This window comes from Benincasa hispida, chromosome 11 (genome assembly GCF_009727055.1).
Source record: "Benincasa hispida cultivar B227 chromosome 11, ASM972705v1, whole genome shotgun sequence".
Classification (NCBI taxonomy): Eukaryota; Viridiplantae; Streptophyta; class Magnoliopsida; order Cucurbitales; family Cucurbitaceae; genus Benincasa; species Benincasa hispida.
In genome coordinates, this window is record NC_052359.1 from 22,272,810 (window position 1) to 22,289,596 (window position 16,787).

At 39.4% G+C, this 16,787-nt stretch overlaps 1 protein-coding gene across 1 annotated transcript in view; it reads right to left on the reverse strand.

The window, feature by feature from the left end:
* LOC120090616 (101 kDa malaria antigen-like) overlaps positions 1-16,787 on the reverse strand; it is a 50,470-nt gene that overhangs the window by 1,227 nt on the left and 32,456 nt on the right. The window lies entirely within an intron of this gene.

The window sequence follows — 16,787 nt, forward strand, 5'->3', positions numbered from 1 at the left end:
CCAATTCGATTCGCGCGACGACTGACCTCGAGCATCTCAACAGGCGCGTCGTTCCACCTCCCGCATTTATGGAATTTTCAGAAAAAGCGTCCTTTCGCCTACCAAGCCATAATTTCTTGGGGATACGAATCAATTGGACTTCTTGTCGAATTACCAGACAAAATTTTCTTTAATATTTTATTTGAATGGATGCATAATAAGTTATAACGCATTGTGTTCAATAACACAACTGTATCTTTGCAGAAGGCAGGTAACAACGCATATATCCCCGTAACACACCCCTTAACCAACGCATTTCTGGAGGATACCTCGACATAGTGCATTTGACTAAGGATGGGCAAAGGACATATACGAGTGCAACACACCTCTCAACTCAATACAGTTGAGTTTGGTGATCGCAATGCATTCCGAGTAGGTTTGGGATGCGTCCATTGTCATCTTGCTTTCTTGTTGTTCAATGTTTTATTTTCGTAACTTATGTTTTACACAGGTATTTTATTTTATTTTTATTATTTATTTATTTTTATGACTCAATCATTCATAAATTAAAGCTTATACACTGACTACAAACTCAAAGAATTAAAGGCAGGAATGAATTAAATGCACAGAAGTAACGGAAGAATGAAATTCGAAGTGTCAAAATTTGCATTAAATGAATCATTAAAACTTGGTTCAGAAATCAAAGAAGGAATTTAGTAAGCAGAATAAATGTAGTATCGAGATATGGACCAGAATTTTACATTGTCTTTGATGCTCGCAGTCCACATCTCCGCAGGCGGTCAGGCTTGCCTGCTCAATATCTTCACGGACATTGCTCTTTCTCTGTTGATCCTAGGGCTTTAGAATTGCTGGATTCCCTCTGCTGCCCTCTTGATGGTTCATTGGCCCCCCTAGGTTGGGATTGCCGCCCTAACCAAAGTTAGGATGGCTCCTCCACCTCAGATTGTAGGTGTTGCTGAATGGGTTGTTCTGGATAGCACACACTTGCTGCAGATTCAATGGGCATCCTTTAGCTCCGTGAGCCCCTCCACAGTTAACACAACCAATTGCGGTCACTTGAGCCGGCGCAGCGGGTTGCGCTAATTGTGGAGCAATGGCTCATTGATTAATGGCCATTGATTGGAGGATCGAGGTTACCGTGGCCATCTGGGCAGCCAATGTAGTCATTGTCTCCGTAGGACAATGGCTGTTTCAACTTTTCTTCGATCGGCACCTCGACCTCCATATCCGTCATCTATCTAGTCATCCATATTCCTCGAGATGCGATCAAGGATGACTTTGACCTCGGTGTATGTCCTGTCTCTTATACACATCTAGATGTGTATAAGAGACAGTGTCCATGTATTGTTTCAGCAGCGCCTCCAACGATCCTCCCGAGGCGTTAGATGATGATGAAGGTTGCTGGTTCTGCGGTCTTGATTGCCCCTGATTATGGTGAAACGGAGGATTCCCTCTGCTGCCCTCTTGATGGTTCATTGGCCCCCCTAGGTTGGGATTGCCGCCCTAACCAAAGTTAGGATGGCTCCTCCAGCCCAGATTGTAGGTGTTGCTGAAGGGGTTGTTCTGAATAGCACATACTTGTTGAAGCTTCGATCGGCACCTCGACCTCCATATCCGTCATCTATCTAGTCATCCATATTCCTCGAGATGCGATCAAGGATGACTTTGACCTCGGTGTATGTCTTATCCATAAATCCTTCTGCCGCGGAGGCATCAACAACAGCCTGTGTTGCTTTGTTCAGGCCATTATAGAACGTTTCCATCAAGATGCAATCGGGAATCCCGATATGCGGGCAGTTTTTCACCAACCTTCTAAATCGCTCCCAGGCGGTGCTTAGGGTCTCATTCTATTTTTGTTTAAAGTTTAGCACATCCTTCCGTCTTTTTGCGTTGACAGCCGATGGGAAGAACTTCTTCATAAACCGATTAACTAATTACCCCCATGACGTGATTTCATTGGGCTCTAGTGAATAAGCCCACTTTCTTAGCCTCATCCTTCAAGGTGTAAGGGAACAGATATAACCTAATGTTCTCCGGAGTCACGCCAGGTAGGGAGAAATATCCGCACATCTCAACAAAGCTGGTCAGGTAGGCATGCAGGTCTTCACTTTGCAGACCCCCAAACTGCCTTGCATTCTGAATCATTTGTAGCATGACCGACTTAATCTCAAAGCGGGCATTCTCCTCAACAGTTGGTCTTGAGATTCCAGGCAAAAAATTGTATAGGTTGAGTGTCGCATAGTTTCGCATTGGGATATTTCGATCGGCTACCAAGAATACAGGATCCTAGGCTGGTCGAACAACCCCTTAATTAACTATTGGCATCGCGTTATCATTATTATTTTCCATGCTGGCCACCATTTTTCGCCGATTCCTATACTGACGTATCCTCGCGCGGAAGGTTCGCTCGATCTCAGGGCCAGCTACGAATTTCGGTTCAACACCAGAACCTATAAACCGTTAGGCCGCCTCACGTTAAACAGCCAGTACAATGGGATCTGTTCTGCAAAATACCAAAAACCATTCAAACAATAAACCGTTGACTAGCTCCCCAGCAACGACGCCATAAACTTGTTGACACTTATAACGCTTCAGTATGAATGAATGTTATTAAATGCTAGTAATGATGCGATACTACTACTATTTATGCGTTAATTAGGGATTGCTCAGGTAGTATGCCCTGCGTTGTCACAAGTTTCCTTACGATGGAACCAAGTGTAATTCCACCGCAAGTTTCTTGGTATGATCCGAGGTCGAACACGGGAAGTGGTGCAAGTTATTGCGGTATGTTCATGGTATATGTGACCGGGTTTTTAATTCTTTATAAAAGGTGTGTACAGTATATAAATTGCAGTAAAATAAAGGAAAGTGGTAAAAATGCGATAAAACATAAAAATTCAATAAACCTAAGCTGGATGTTACAAGATACAGCCTTTATGTGCAAGATACTAGGATTAAGGTTGGCTGTGAAGATTGTGCAAAGACGTGAGATGCGACGACAAATCTTGTGAATATATTAGAAAGAGAAGGATAAGTATTACAAATAACGCAAGTTCTTAATTGAATTGAAGGTACAAATACTGTTTCGCTCTTCTCTTGGCGTACACCTCTCAATGATCGGCCGCGTTTCCCACATGTCTGTGGTGAAACAGAGTCTAACGTAATGAATGCAAGGTTGCTTCCATGTCTGGAAGTACTACTCGTTTTAGTTAACGCACTCTTCTGACCTTCTCTCGATAGATCAAAATGACATCTTCACTTCTACTCTCACAGGTGAAGATGCCGTCTATCATGCTTTAGCTAAACGTATTTTATAACGTTAATACATATTAAATTCTTGGTGATTCATATTGCTCATCAAGGGATTAAGAAAACATCATGAAGAAAGTGACTAATGGGTGAACGGAGATAGACAGAAAATGGTAAACGAAATCTATCAGAACATTTAATATTTCTACTAAGTGTTTGATACAAGATGTGTGAATGAAGAGATAAAGAAAATATGGAATACAATGAAAGAGAGATAGAACAGATACAATTCGGTGCCAATGTCTTGGCACATAATCAATGGGGATCTGCTTGCCGGATAGGATGGTTTCGATGGCAGGAAGAGCTTCCCTCTCAGGCTTGCTCCACCGGTAGCAGAGGTCTCTGCATAGAGCTTCGATCGGGTATATGACAGGTTGGATTTGAGATTTACCTCTCAGTCTTATCTCATTCTCTTCCTGGATTTCTTCTCTTCAACACTCAGCTCAACTTTTTCTCTCTAAAATCTTACAGCACTTAGTTCAGTATCAAATAGCATATTCTTCTATGAAATTGCTGAGGTATTTATAGGAGCAGATCTTTGACTCCGGCCTTGTGGTCCCCACTTGATTGTTATGGTAATTTTAGAGATGGAGGGATTTTATTCTTTCTGTTATGCAATTAGACCATTAATTCTGCACAACCGTTAATTGTACACATGTCTCAATCTCCCGCTCTTGTGTTGCTCAGTTGCATCTTTTGATCATAGGTTCACATGCATTGTTTGTTTTTATTACCGCATGCGGTTGAAGCATAGCTCTGGACCGACTGTCGCATTGCGTCGTTACTTCGGTAATCGTCTCTTCATGGTTGATCTACGGGCACAATGTTACAGAGATGCGTTGATTAATTTCTCAGGAGCCTTGAGCGCAAGCGGTGACTTGGTCTCCTGCAAAACAGAGTAAAGTTTGGTATGTCCTCCATCTTTTTGGCGTTAGTGGGTGTAATTGCAAACATTTATAATTATTGTCATACTAGGTTAATTTTCATACAATTGACGCATAATTACTAACTTTTGGCCGCAATATCTAGATAAGGTGGCATAAATAACTTTTATTTCTACAAGTTATCAGCTATCTGTGTGATGATCACATTTCCTCGGTGTACCATCTCCTTGATGAGATGGTACTTGCGCTCAATGTGCTTGCCGCACTTATGGCTTCTAGATTCTCTAGAATTTGCAACTACTCCACTGTTTATCACAATAGAGGGTGATTGACAGGTGCATATTTGGAACTACTTCCAAATCGGTCAAGAACTTTCTAAGCCATACTGCTTCCTTGGCTGTTTCACATGCAGCTACGTACTCAGCTTCCATGGTGGATTCAGCAATACAACTTTGCTTTATACTCTCCTATACTATAGCTCCTCCATTCAGAGTGATTATTGACCCCTAATTTTCTTGAGTCCACATTGATCTCGAAGTTAGAATTAGTGTATTCAGTAAGGATTAGATCCTTAACACCATACACGAGCATATAGTCCCTGGTTCTCCGAAGATATTTTAGGATGTTCTTAACGACAGTTCAATGATTATATCCAGGATTGGATTGATATCTGCTGACAATTCCAACTGTAAAGCATATGTCGGGGTGTGTACACAACATGGCAGGCATCAAACTTCCAATTGCTGATGCATAGGGAATTTGTTCATAGCCTCAACCTCTTGAGTTGCCTTAGGACATTGTTCCTTGACAACATCTTGTCTATATAAGATGCTTGAGATAATGCTAGTGTTCTGTTATTACGATTCCGAACTATTTGGATCCTAAGAACATATTGTGCATCTCCCAAATCTTTCATTTGGAATTGTGATGCCAGCCATCTCTTAATGTCAGCTAAAAGTTCTACTTTATTTCCAATAAGTAGAATATCATCAACATATAAGACTAAAAAAACTATAGTTTTGTTGAATTTTTTTTTGTAAACACAAGGTTCGTCAACATTCTGTTCAAAGCCATAAGATTTGATCACTGTGTCAAATCTCATATTCTAGGATCGAGACACTTGTTTCAACCTGTAAATGGATCTTTCAAGCTTGAATACTTTTTTCTCTTGACCCTTTTCTATAAACCCCTCTGGTTGAGATATAAAGATACTCTCTTCAAGATAACCATTCAAAAAGGCGGTCTTGATGTTCATCTACCAGATTTCATAGTCATAAAAAGCAATGATGGATTAGAGTATTCTAATAGATTTGATCATGGCAGAGAGAAAGTTTCTTCGTAGTCCACCCACTCTCTTTGTGTAAACCCTTTTTCCACGAGTCCAGCTTTGTAAGTCTGTACCTTACCAGCTTGGTCTCATTTTCTCTTATAGATCCATTTACAACCAATAGGTTTTACCCCTTCTGGTTGATCTACAAGTTCCCAGACTGAATTGAAGTACATTGACTCCATTTCGAGGTCCATGAATTTTATCCATTGGTCTTTATCTATATTTTCCATCGCCTATTTAAAAGTCAATGGATCCTCTAAGTCATCATCAAGTATGATGACCTGAGTTTCCATTAAACCCATGTAACAGTCAGGTTGATGAACAACCCTCCCTCTATGTCGAGGCATTCTCAATTCTTAAGAAGGATGTGAAATACCAGTTTCATCAACAACTCTTGTTGAAGAACCAACTTGATCAATAACTCTTATTGATCTATTTGTAGTTTCTCTGGACATTTCACTTAATACTAGCTTACTGCGAGATGTATGATTCTTCATTTGGTCCTCCTCAAGGAATGTTGCATTTTTCAATAGAAATATTTTATCTTCCTGAGGATCATAGAAATGACCGCCTTTTGTCTCTTTAGGATAGCCTACAAATTTTCAAACGACATTCTAATTTCTTTAGGTTTTGCAATAGTACATGTGTTGGATATCCCTAAATCCTAAAGTGACGTAAACTACCTTTATGTCCTCTCCATAACTCGTATGGTGTTTTTGAAACACTTTTTGAGAGAACCATGTTTAAAATATATACTCCAGTCTGTACTACATATCCCCAAAAAGAACTAGGCAACTGAGCATAACCCATCATTGAACGAACCATGTCTAACAATGTTCTATTTCTCCTTTTTGCTACAACATTCCGTTGAGGTGTGCTAGGTGCTGCAAGTTGAGACTGAATTCCGTGTTCTATCAAATAGTCCTGGAATTTTAAGTCCATATACTCACCACCTTGATCTGATAGAAGTATTTTAATCTTTTTATCTAATTTTTTCTCAGCTTCTACCTTATATTCCTTGAACTTTTCAAGGGTTTCGGATTTATGATGCATTAGGTAAATGTAGCCATATCTTGAATAATCATCTACGAAACTGATGGAATATTCATACCCTCCTCGTGCTCTAACATTCATCGGACCGCAAAGGTTTGAATGTACCAGTTCAAAAGGTTCTTTGACTCTAAGACCTTTTCCCGTAAAAGATCTTTTGGTCAGTTTACCTTTAAAACAAGATTCACATGGTGGTAAATAGTTGTATTCTAACTAATTTAGGAGTCCACTCTTAACCAACCTCCAAATCCTATTGAGATTGATTTGACCCAGTCTTAAGTGCCAAAGATAGGCATTAGGAGAAATTTTTCGTTTCTTGTTTTGAGTTTCAGCTGTTTTAAACATCTCTATATTCAAAATAATTTTTACCTTAGTCGGTTTTAACACATACAAGTTATTTTCTAGTTTTACAGAACATATTTTAATACCTTTTGAAATAATAAACACTCCACTATACTCAAAAGAGACTTTATACTTCTGTCTAGCAAATATGAGATAGATATTAAATTCCTCCTCATGGAAGGAATGCAATAAACATTTTAAAATAAAATGAATCTATCTTCAATAAATAACTTTATATCTCCTACTACTTCTACTGAGATAACCTCCTCGGTCCCTACCTTAAAGGTTGTTTCACCTTCTGTAAGTTGTCTCTAAGAACTAGTTTCCTGAGTGAAAGCAAAATATGGTTAGCGGCACCTGAACCTAATATCCAGGTTAATTCATCATTTTCCACTAAACATGACTCAATGACAAGTAAATCATATTTTTTTATTTCCTCATCTATGACATTCAAAACCTTTTGATTTGCAGATGAATTGGGAGATAGAGGACAGTCCTCCGTTAAAACAAATTTTAAATCATCATTGATAGTATTACGTTTATATTTGAATGATTAAGACCGTTATTTTTATCGGAAGCAAGTGATTTTGAAGAAGTTGACATGTTGAAATTATAAACAAATTCTAATTAGTAAATTACTTTTGAATCCAATCATGTTTTATCAAAGTAATATGAATCCAATCATGTTTTATGAAAGTAATAATGTACCCAAATTTCATTTTATTTGCAACGATACTTTAATGAGTCAGAATAAATGCTACTGAGGGGCAGTCAAATACTCCTTCACTGAAGCAAGACAATCTTGACTAAATACTATCTCCACTCTTATTCCTATAGTCATTTAGTTACCGTTTTCGGTCAAGAACTTACTAACACTTAGTAACTTCTGTAAGTGTAATCCTCCATTTTTAGCATTCAGAGGTCGGCCCCAACATGCTACCGAATTGGAGAGTCAAGGTTAGGAATGGACCTAAGAAATCCTATCCATTTCTGGAGTTTGAGTTGTTTCGAATCCTATGTTACAATCCTCTGAGAGGATAACTACCATAAAACAACTAGTTTATGTTGCCTAAAAACGACAAGTAGGTGCAACATAGGAATCTCATGGTCCAAACTAATGGAAGAGACCGCAGACATGTTGACACATATCCTTTACCCATTTACTACGAACTACTTCCCTTATTCACCTTACTATTGACCCATGCAAACACTTTCCGAATGGAGCAGTCGAGGTATAACCGAAACGAAGCAGAGCATGGATCTCACGGTGTGAACTCTTAAGGACATGAGAGCTAAGAATAACATATCGTACATATTATTAGTCTCCTACTGAAGTGTTCTAGTTGCTTTAAGTAAATATTTACTTAGGTATATTCTGGCTAATAAACAACCTAAGTGTAGTTGATTATCCAAGTATAACGTTTATATTTGGATTTTAATCTATGATGTCTTGGTGATAAACTAGTTTTAAAACCTCACATCCCTTACGCATACTCATAAAATCGAGTTAATGTTGGGTTTTATGTCCTAAAACTCGTAGTTTGTAAACAATAAACTGATTATGAAAATTCAATAAGTTGTTAGTGGCAAAGGTTCAGAAAGGACTAATGCGCCGAACGTCAGACTTAGAGCAGTCCAATTAATGCTGTCGGTGACCCAAGCTCTATAAATAGAAGCCGATGAGCATAAATTTAAGGGATCCAAGGTTTTCGCCCGAGGTTTGCCTAGGGCGAATCCTTGCGATCTTGACAAACGCGTGAGAAGAAGTTTGAGAGTTCTTCACCTTCTTTATCCATTCCGAGTGACGGCCGAAGCCTTCAACCGGAGCTAGATCTCGAGAGAGTCAGTTCCTCTGCCCATCCATGGCACCACCGGCAGCCTTGACGCACATCCGCTGGGAGCAAGTCTTTGCTTCCAGCTGGTCATTTCCTTTCCCTTTCTTTCTTATATTGTATTGTATGACATTTTGTGATTAAGGAATTAATACAATTTTTTTCCAATGCATTTTTCTGTTCCTTCGACTTCATCTCCATCTTCTTTGCTTAGCATCTTTACTTTCATCGCAACACTTAGTGGGATTGCTTGGGTATCGCATACTTAGTCATGTGGATTAGGGATATGAAGCATGTAGCAACCCACCGAGAGGTGTACATTGTGTGAGTGTGTGAGTAATCTTATTTGCTTAGTATGAAGCTGCTGTAACGCCTGTCTATAGGCTAATGCATTGCTTTTCTATGAGTAAAGTCAGCAACAATCAACTGCCCGGGAGGGTAAGTGGTTGGACGCATTAAGCAATGCATGCATTGTTCACTAGAGATAGGAATAATCTTGCATCAACCAAGTTCATGCGGTTACCTTGTCCTATGAGCGCATCATTCATCATTTAGGCATACTCAGGAGAGTAGTCTAAAACCCAAATCTAAGACTCGAGAGAGCAGATTGGAATGCATAGGCAAGAATGGGGATCTTAGAGATAAGCTCTGTTTGCGTCACACAGCGTATGCACCCTACAGATTGGATTTGCATTCATCCAGGAAGTAGGATAAGGGGTTATGCGGTAGCCATGCTCATGCGGCGAGAGCTAGTGAGCTGGTTATGGAGGTCTAGGCAGGCATAGGCTTTTCGGCAATATCGCAGATACACCGCATACGTTCTAAAGTTAGGTTCACGTGTGTATAGCATGATTGCATGGTTTGCGTTGACTAAGGTTGTCCTTGCAGACACTCTTAAGGGTTGCAATGAAAACATCTCCACATTTTATCTATTTTCCCACACATTTATTTCATGTTTAGGTTTTTCATATCTCTATCTTTCATACATATTCTCATTGCGTTGTCTGTTAGATAGGAGTAGGAGTAGGATTAACGTAGCAACATCCTTTCTATTCTTTTATTCAAACTGCCACATGCACATCACCGCATACATATAGCTACAAGTCCTTGTGTTCGACCTCAAATTACCCGAGAAACTTGCGTTCACGTTATACTTGGCATGAGCGCAAGAAAACTTGTGGCAGGACACATGGTCATTATATACATTCATTAACGCATTATCAGTCCAACGCATGACCATCGACACATGACTATCAATGCATATCTTAGGAACATGCATCGTATACCGCATCCACAGGATTTTGGTTGTTGAGTAAAATTGACTTCTAATTTCCCCCCATCAAGTTTTTGGCACCGTTGTTGGGGACTTGGCAGCTAAATGTTTGTTAAGTTTTGTGTTTCTGTGAGCAAACTTTTTATCTTGGGAGTATTGCAGCTTGTGCGACCAGGTTGCAAACAATATTGAAGTGTAGGCGATACGCTGAAAGTCAATGTTGACCCTAAGGTAGAAGGGCAATCAGTCGCAAAACGAGCTGAAGGCAGTTAGCTCATGGTGGCCAACATGTGCCCAACAATAGCCGGAAGTTCCAATGGTCAGGGCAACTTGACCTAAGCAGTTGAGAACCATCTCCTGCAGGGAAGACTCGTTGCGGTGACAACACTCTTATTTTTCTAGGGACGTCTTCCACTCTATCTTTACTTTTCTTTCTTAGTATAGGTTATTTATTTTATTTTCATTGTTATTTTGGATATATGGCTACTTCCTTGGTTGTGGTACATTTTCTCTTGTAGGTGCAACAATAAGTCTCCTCGGTTCGTAGTTCAACGAAAGAATTCTTTTCACCCTTCACGAGCAGAAATCAAGGAGATTGCAGCTGAAGATCTTGAATCAAGGGTACTTCAAAGGTTAGTGTTGAAACTCTCTATTTTTAGTTTATGAGCATGCTTAGTTTAAATCCAAAATTAATGAATTAGAATGCTTAATAATCCTGTTTTACTTCTACTGTTTGCTTTCTCAATCCAACAATTGGCATCAGAGCATCATTTAAAGAATTCAATTCGGTTTAACTTTGGCTAGGTGGGTGTTGTTTCATAAGTTTTATGGAAATGATGAACTGATATGGTTTTTCTGAGTTTTTGCATTATTTTCTCTTCAATTAGGTTATAGTTCTTGTAATTGGCTCTTGTTTGATGGGCCTTAATGCATGTTTAAGTGTCTGTAATTTGTATGGAGTCATTAGAGTTGCAATTAGGTTGTAACTGAAGAAAGAAATGAAGAAGGTCGAGCAGCAGGAACCAGAGTTTCAACGTCTGCCTAATACTCGATGCTCGATGCTCAAAAACTTGATGCACAATGCCTTACTCAATGAGCAACTTGATGGTATTTTGTGAAATACTCGATGGTACTCGATGCTCATACTCGATGGTATTTCGTGAAATACTCGATGCACGATACCATACTTGATGGTACTCGATGCTCATACTCGATGGTATTTCATGAAATACTCGATGCACGATACCATACTCGATGGTACTCGATGCTCATACTCGCTGGTATTTAATGAAATACTCGATGCATGNATGGTATTTCATGAAATACTCGATGCACGATACCATACTCGATGGTACTCGATGCTCATACTCGCTGGTATTTAATGAAATACTCGATGCATGATGGTGCTTGATGGCATACTCGATGCTTGGTATTTGTTCGGTTCAACACAGTCTTGAGCATTGGAGGTCTGGTTCAAGGTGGTTGAGCAATCTAGAAGTGTTATGGAGCTGGTTTTTGCTGATTTTTGTACTAATTAGGCCTTTACTTGCTTGAAAATTCCAAAAATAAAAACCATATCAGTTTGTGTCTAATTATTTATGCATGTGATGTACGTTATAATTAAATAAATCTTGTATGTGCATAAAGTATTTCATGTAGATTTAAAATCCCACTATAGGAAGCATGTTACATGCATTGAATGTATGTTATAAAATGTTATAATATATAATATGCATAGGGTTTCAAATGTTTTAATATAAATGTTATATTAAATGTTGAATTCCTTTGATGTATGTTATGGATGTTTAGCATGTCTAAAATTTAAAGTTGTTATAAACTTGGGTTAGACATTTAAAATCCATAACAAAGATAAGCTGCATGCTGACTTAAGTTATTCACCTGTTTTAATAGTTAAAATAGGTTGGCATCTTGTAAAATATGGTTACAAACTCGACCGGCATATAATCCTGTCTAAGGCTGGGGGTATTTAATTTGACGGTCTACGAAACACCTCCTACTTGGGGATTATGGCCGAATAATTGAGTGTTGTTAACCAGTTTTATGAGCAATACGTGAGCGATGTGAGGTTTTAAAACTGGTTTATCACCTAGACATCGTAGGTTAAATCCTAATATAAACGTTATACTTGGATAAAAACCTAGACTTAGGTTGTTTAATTAACTGGAACAAACTTGAGTAAAGTTATACCCAAACAAATGTTAGGACACTTTAGTAGAAGTTTAATAGCATATATGATATGTTTTTAGAACACTTCAGTGGGAATTTAGAATACTTCAGTGAGAGATTAGTAACATATAAGATATGTCATTTTTAGCTCTCGCATCCTTAAGAGTTCACAATTCTGATCCATGTTTAACTTCGTTTCACCCTGGGAGTGACCTCTATTTGGAAAATGAGTACATGAATCGAAATTATGGTGAACAGGGGAAGTTATTCACAGCAAAATCAAAAGTGATATTTTGATTTTCATTCTCACGTCCTAAGAGTTTCACACAGTGAAATTCATGCGATGCTTCGTGTCACCCTGGGAGTGACCTCCATTCAGAAAGTGTTTGGATAAGTCAATATCAAGGAGAATAAGGGGAAGTTGTTCAATGTAAAATCAAATATACAATATATTGATGTCAATTCTCACGTCCCTAGAAAGTTCACACTGTGAGATTCATATGATGCTTCATGTCACCCTAGAAGTGACCTCAATTCGGAAAGTGTTTGTATGGGTCAATATCAAGGTGATTGAGGAAATAGTTCATAGTAAGTGGGAGAAGGATATGTGTCAATGTATTCTGTGGTCTCTTTCGTTTGTTTGGACCGTGAGATTCCTATGTTGCACTTGCTTGTCGTCTTTAAGTCGGCCTCACTAATCGTTTTAACGATGGCTATCCCCTTGGAGGGTTGTAACATAGGATTCAGAACAACTAAAACTCCACAAATGGATAGGATTTCTTAGGTCGTTTTCAACTTTGACTTTCCAATTTGGTAGCATCGTTAGGGTCGACCCTGAGATATGAAAATGGAGGGTTACACTTACGGAAATACTAAAGTGTTAGTAAGTTCTAACAAAAAACGGTAGCTAAATGACTATTGAAATATGATTTATTTTGGGGATAGTATTTAGTCAAGCATGTCTTGCTATAGTATCGTTGCAAAAATAATGAGAATTTTGGGTACATTATTACTTTGCTAAAACATGATTGGGTTTAAAAGAAATTCACTGATAAAATTTATTTATATTTTCAGAATGACGAGTTCTTTAGTACAAATGTTGGCTTTTGATAAACTTACTGCGGATAACTATGCTACGTGGAAAACAAACCTAAATACTATACTGGTGATAGATGACCTACAATTCATTTTAACAAAGGAGTGTCCTCCTGTTCCTGGCTCAAATGCAAACTGAAATGTCCGGGATGCATACGACAGATGGATCAAGGCTAACGAGAAAGTCCGTGCCTATATTCTTGCCATTATATCTGATGTATTGGCCAAGAAACATGAGAGCATGAGTACTGTCAGGTAGATTATGGTCTATGCGTGGGATATTTGGACAACCGTCCTTCTTCCTGAGGCATGATGCTATCAAATACGTTTATAACTGCTGTATGAAAGAAGGGGCCTCTGTTAGAGAACATGTCCTGGACATGATGGTCCATTTCAACGTGGTAGAAGTAGATGGTGCTGTTGTTGACGAGAAGAGTCAAGCTGGTTTTATTCTTGAATCTCTTAAGAAGAGTTTCTTACAGTTCTATACGAACACACTCATGAATAAAACTTGGCTACACTTCGTAATGAGCTAGAGGCTTATGATGATATGCAGAAATGCACGTCATCTTAGGCCTTTTATTTAGAATTATGAGGGCTGTTAAGCATAATATGTGGCATTTATATTAGGAATTCATAAGAAAATGATTTTGCGTCGTTCAACATGAAAAATCTCGACTAACCCACTATTATGCGTTATTATGCGTTCAATTGTCTATTTTTGTAGCTAACGTAGGAAGTGGATGCAGCGGAAGCCGGGCTATCGCATAGACGACCACAGGCGGAGAAACTCTCCATCGTAAAGGCAAACGCATACGATCAATGCATGGGTGTTGCGGTAATCAACTGCATGCGTCCATCGCATAGGAGTTGCGATCGTTAAGCGATTGCGGTCATCGTGTAGAAGTTGTGGTAATCAAGCGAATGCGGCCAGTTCAAGATTGTGGTAATCGTTAAGCGATTCCGTTTGCTATTACACAACGTATGCACCCTACGGAGAGGATATTGCATGCGTCCAAGAAGTAGGATACGGTGGCGGTATGTGGTCATCTTGTTTATGTGTGAGAGCACATGAGCAGAAATAGAGACTTAAGAATAAGGCCTCTCGAAATTTCGCATACACATCGCATATATCCTAGATTTAGGCACAAGTGTGTGTAGCATGATCGCATAGTTTGCGTTGGCTGAGGCTGCCCTTGTGGTCACTCTTAAAGGTTGCGATGAAGACATCCTCACATTTTATCTATTTTCCATTCATTTACTACGCTTCAATAGATGTCGTGTCTCTACCTCTCATTCATACTTCTCATTGCGTTGTTTGTTAGTTAGGAGTAAGAGGAGTTTGTAGCTTATACCCCTCCATCATTCTTTTATTCAACTGCCGCATACACATTACCGCATAGCATTTAGTTACAAGTCCCTGAGTTCGACCTCGGATCACTCGAGAAACTTGCGTTCGTGTTTAATGTGTTATTTTATTAATTGTGGAATATGGATGATATGTGTTGATGGATAGTGTTGTGCACTCAAGTTTCCCCAGCGGAATCCAAGTGTAAATTCCTCTAAGTTTCCTGGTAAGTCCAGGGTCGATCACAGGGACTTGTGAAAATAGTTTGCGTTGATAATTTTCTTATGAAAACTTTGCGATAACGGGTAAAATAAATAAGGTGGTTGGTTTGTAGTTGCGTCAATGAAAATAATAATAAATGCGACAAAGTTCGAAAAGAGTTGGCAACGGGAAATACGATGAATATGCAGTGAACGAGTTGAGAAGGGTTTCGGCTAACACTCCCTATGTTGCGTTTATGCCTTGCGATTATGCAACATGCATACAATAGTAAACCACCTCTCGGAGTGAATGCCACGACTTCTAAGGCTAGAACGCATGCGATAAATATGCGATAAGTCTACAGGTTTTACACATAAACCTCTATTTCTATTTATGCAATGACAACATGACATGCACACAAATTTGCGATCGCATAATATCATTCCTATTCCTAGGATGCATGTGATGTAGGTTGACATACAGAGCTTATCTTTAAGTCCCTATTTCTTGTTTATGCAGGCCTAATCTTGCTCTTTCAAGTCAGATTCTAACCTAGCTCTCTCAAGACATTAGGTTCTTTCTTTAGATTCTTTCTCGAGCAACTCTAAAGGGATGTTTCGCACAACATAAAACAAGAAAATCGCAAGCAATGAACTTCCTAGATCATGTTAGCTTTGTTCCTCTTAACCCATTCAACTAGTTTAGCTACTCATGCGTACTAAGAGGGTGAACAGATGTAGAAATAGAACTTCCATTGAATAGATAAAAGATGAAGTACAAAATAACAATGCAAGTATAGTAAAGAACTTGGAGCAATTTCTTACCACCAGGTGTTACACTGTTCTACTCGTGCTCTAAAGATATTCTCGCTTTCGCGAGAGTCAACCTGCTCTCTACTCTTACGCCCCAAGGTTCTCTCTCGAGCTGGGAAACCCGGATTTCCATTTTTCATACTTAAGCAGGTGATTAAGAGATTAACTCGGTGAAAGTTAAATCCTATGTTAAAGTGGAGGAAATTTCTAAGTGTTGAATAGATTTTCCTTGAGTAGCTTTGAGTTAAGCATTAGTTGATGAAAATTGACTAAGTGTTGGACTAGGTTGCTATGCATTGACCATAAGATCTTGGAAAGATTACTTGGGCAAAGGGAGAATTGGAAGTAGAAGTGACACATGCCTTGGAGGTTAGACCAACACATTAGACTCAATGGATGCATTGGATGAGTTGTGATGGATGTGTTGGTGGAGGTATGTGTTGGTGAAGGAAGGAAAATGGAAGTGATGCATTGGAAGGTTGGATGGCACAAGGGTAGGCGAGGACACGGGCAAGGCATGCGGCATGCGTCGAACGCCTATGCACAGCACACAACCCATGCGTCGAGCAGGCCAAGCGCTGCCAAATTGCCCAACCATGCGTCATAGCGCCTTGGCCAAACTGCCCAGCCATGCGTCGAAGCGAGCAAGCCTTGCGGTGGTACCTAGTGAGCCATATGTCGAGGATGAGCGGCCACCCTATACGTTGGTGATGGTTGGCTCTTGCGATGGCTAAGTTTGATTGTGATGATAGTGGGTTGGCTTGCTATGTGTTAATTATAGGTTATGCATTGAGTATGGACTATGCGTTGAACATCCAAGAGTTGGACGCATATAAAGGATGAGATCACATAGAAAACGTCATCAAACCATGTGTCTTCTTGGGAGGAAGCCTTAAACCTTAAGCAAATTAGGTGGATGCATAAGAAGACATGTAAAGGATGAGGGCTATGCGTTGGTGAAAGGAGAAGAAGACACCTTGGGTTGTGCTGATGCAAGATTGCGTTGATGTAAGGAAGAGACACTTGGTCATGCGGCCAAGTAGGAGGTGTCGGCCATGGAGCAATCTTGGACGCCTATAAATAGAGCCAAGGACTTCAAATGAAAACTCAAATTTTCTTCAAAA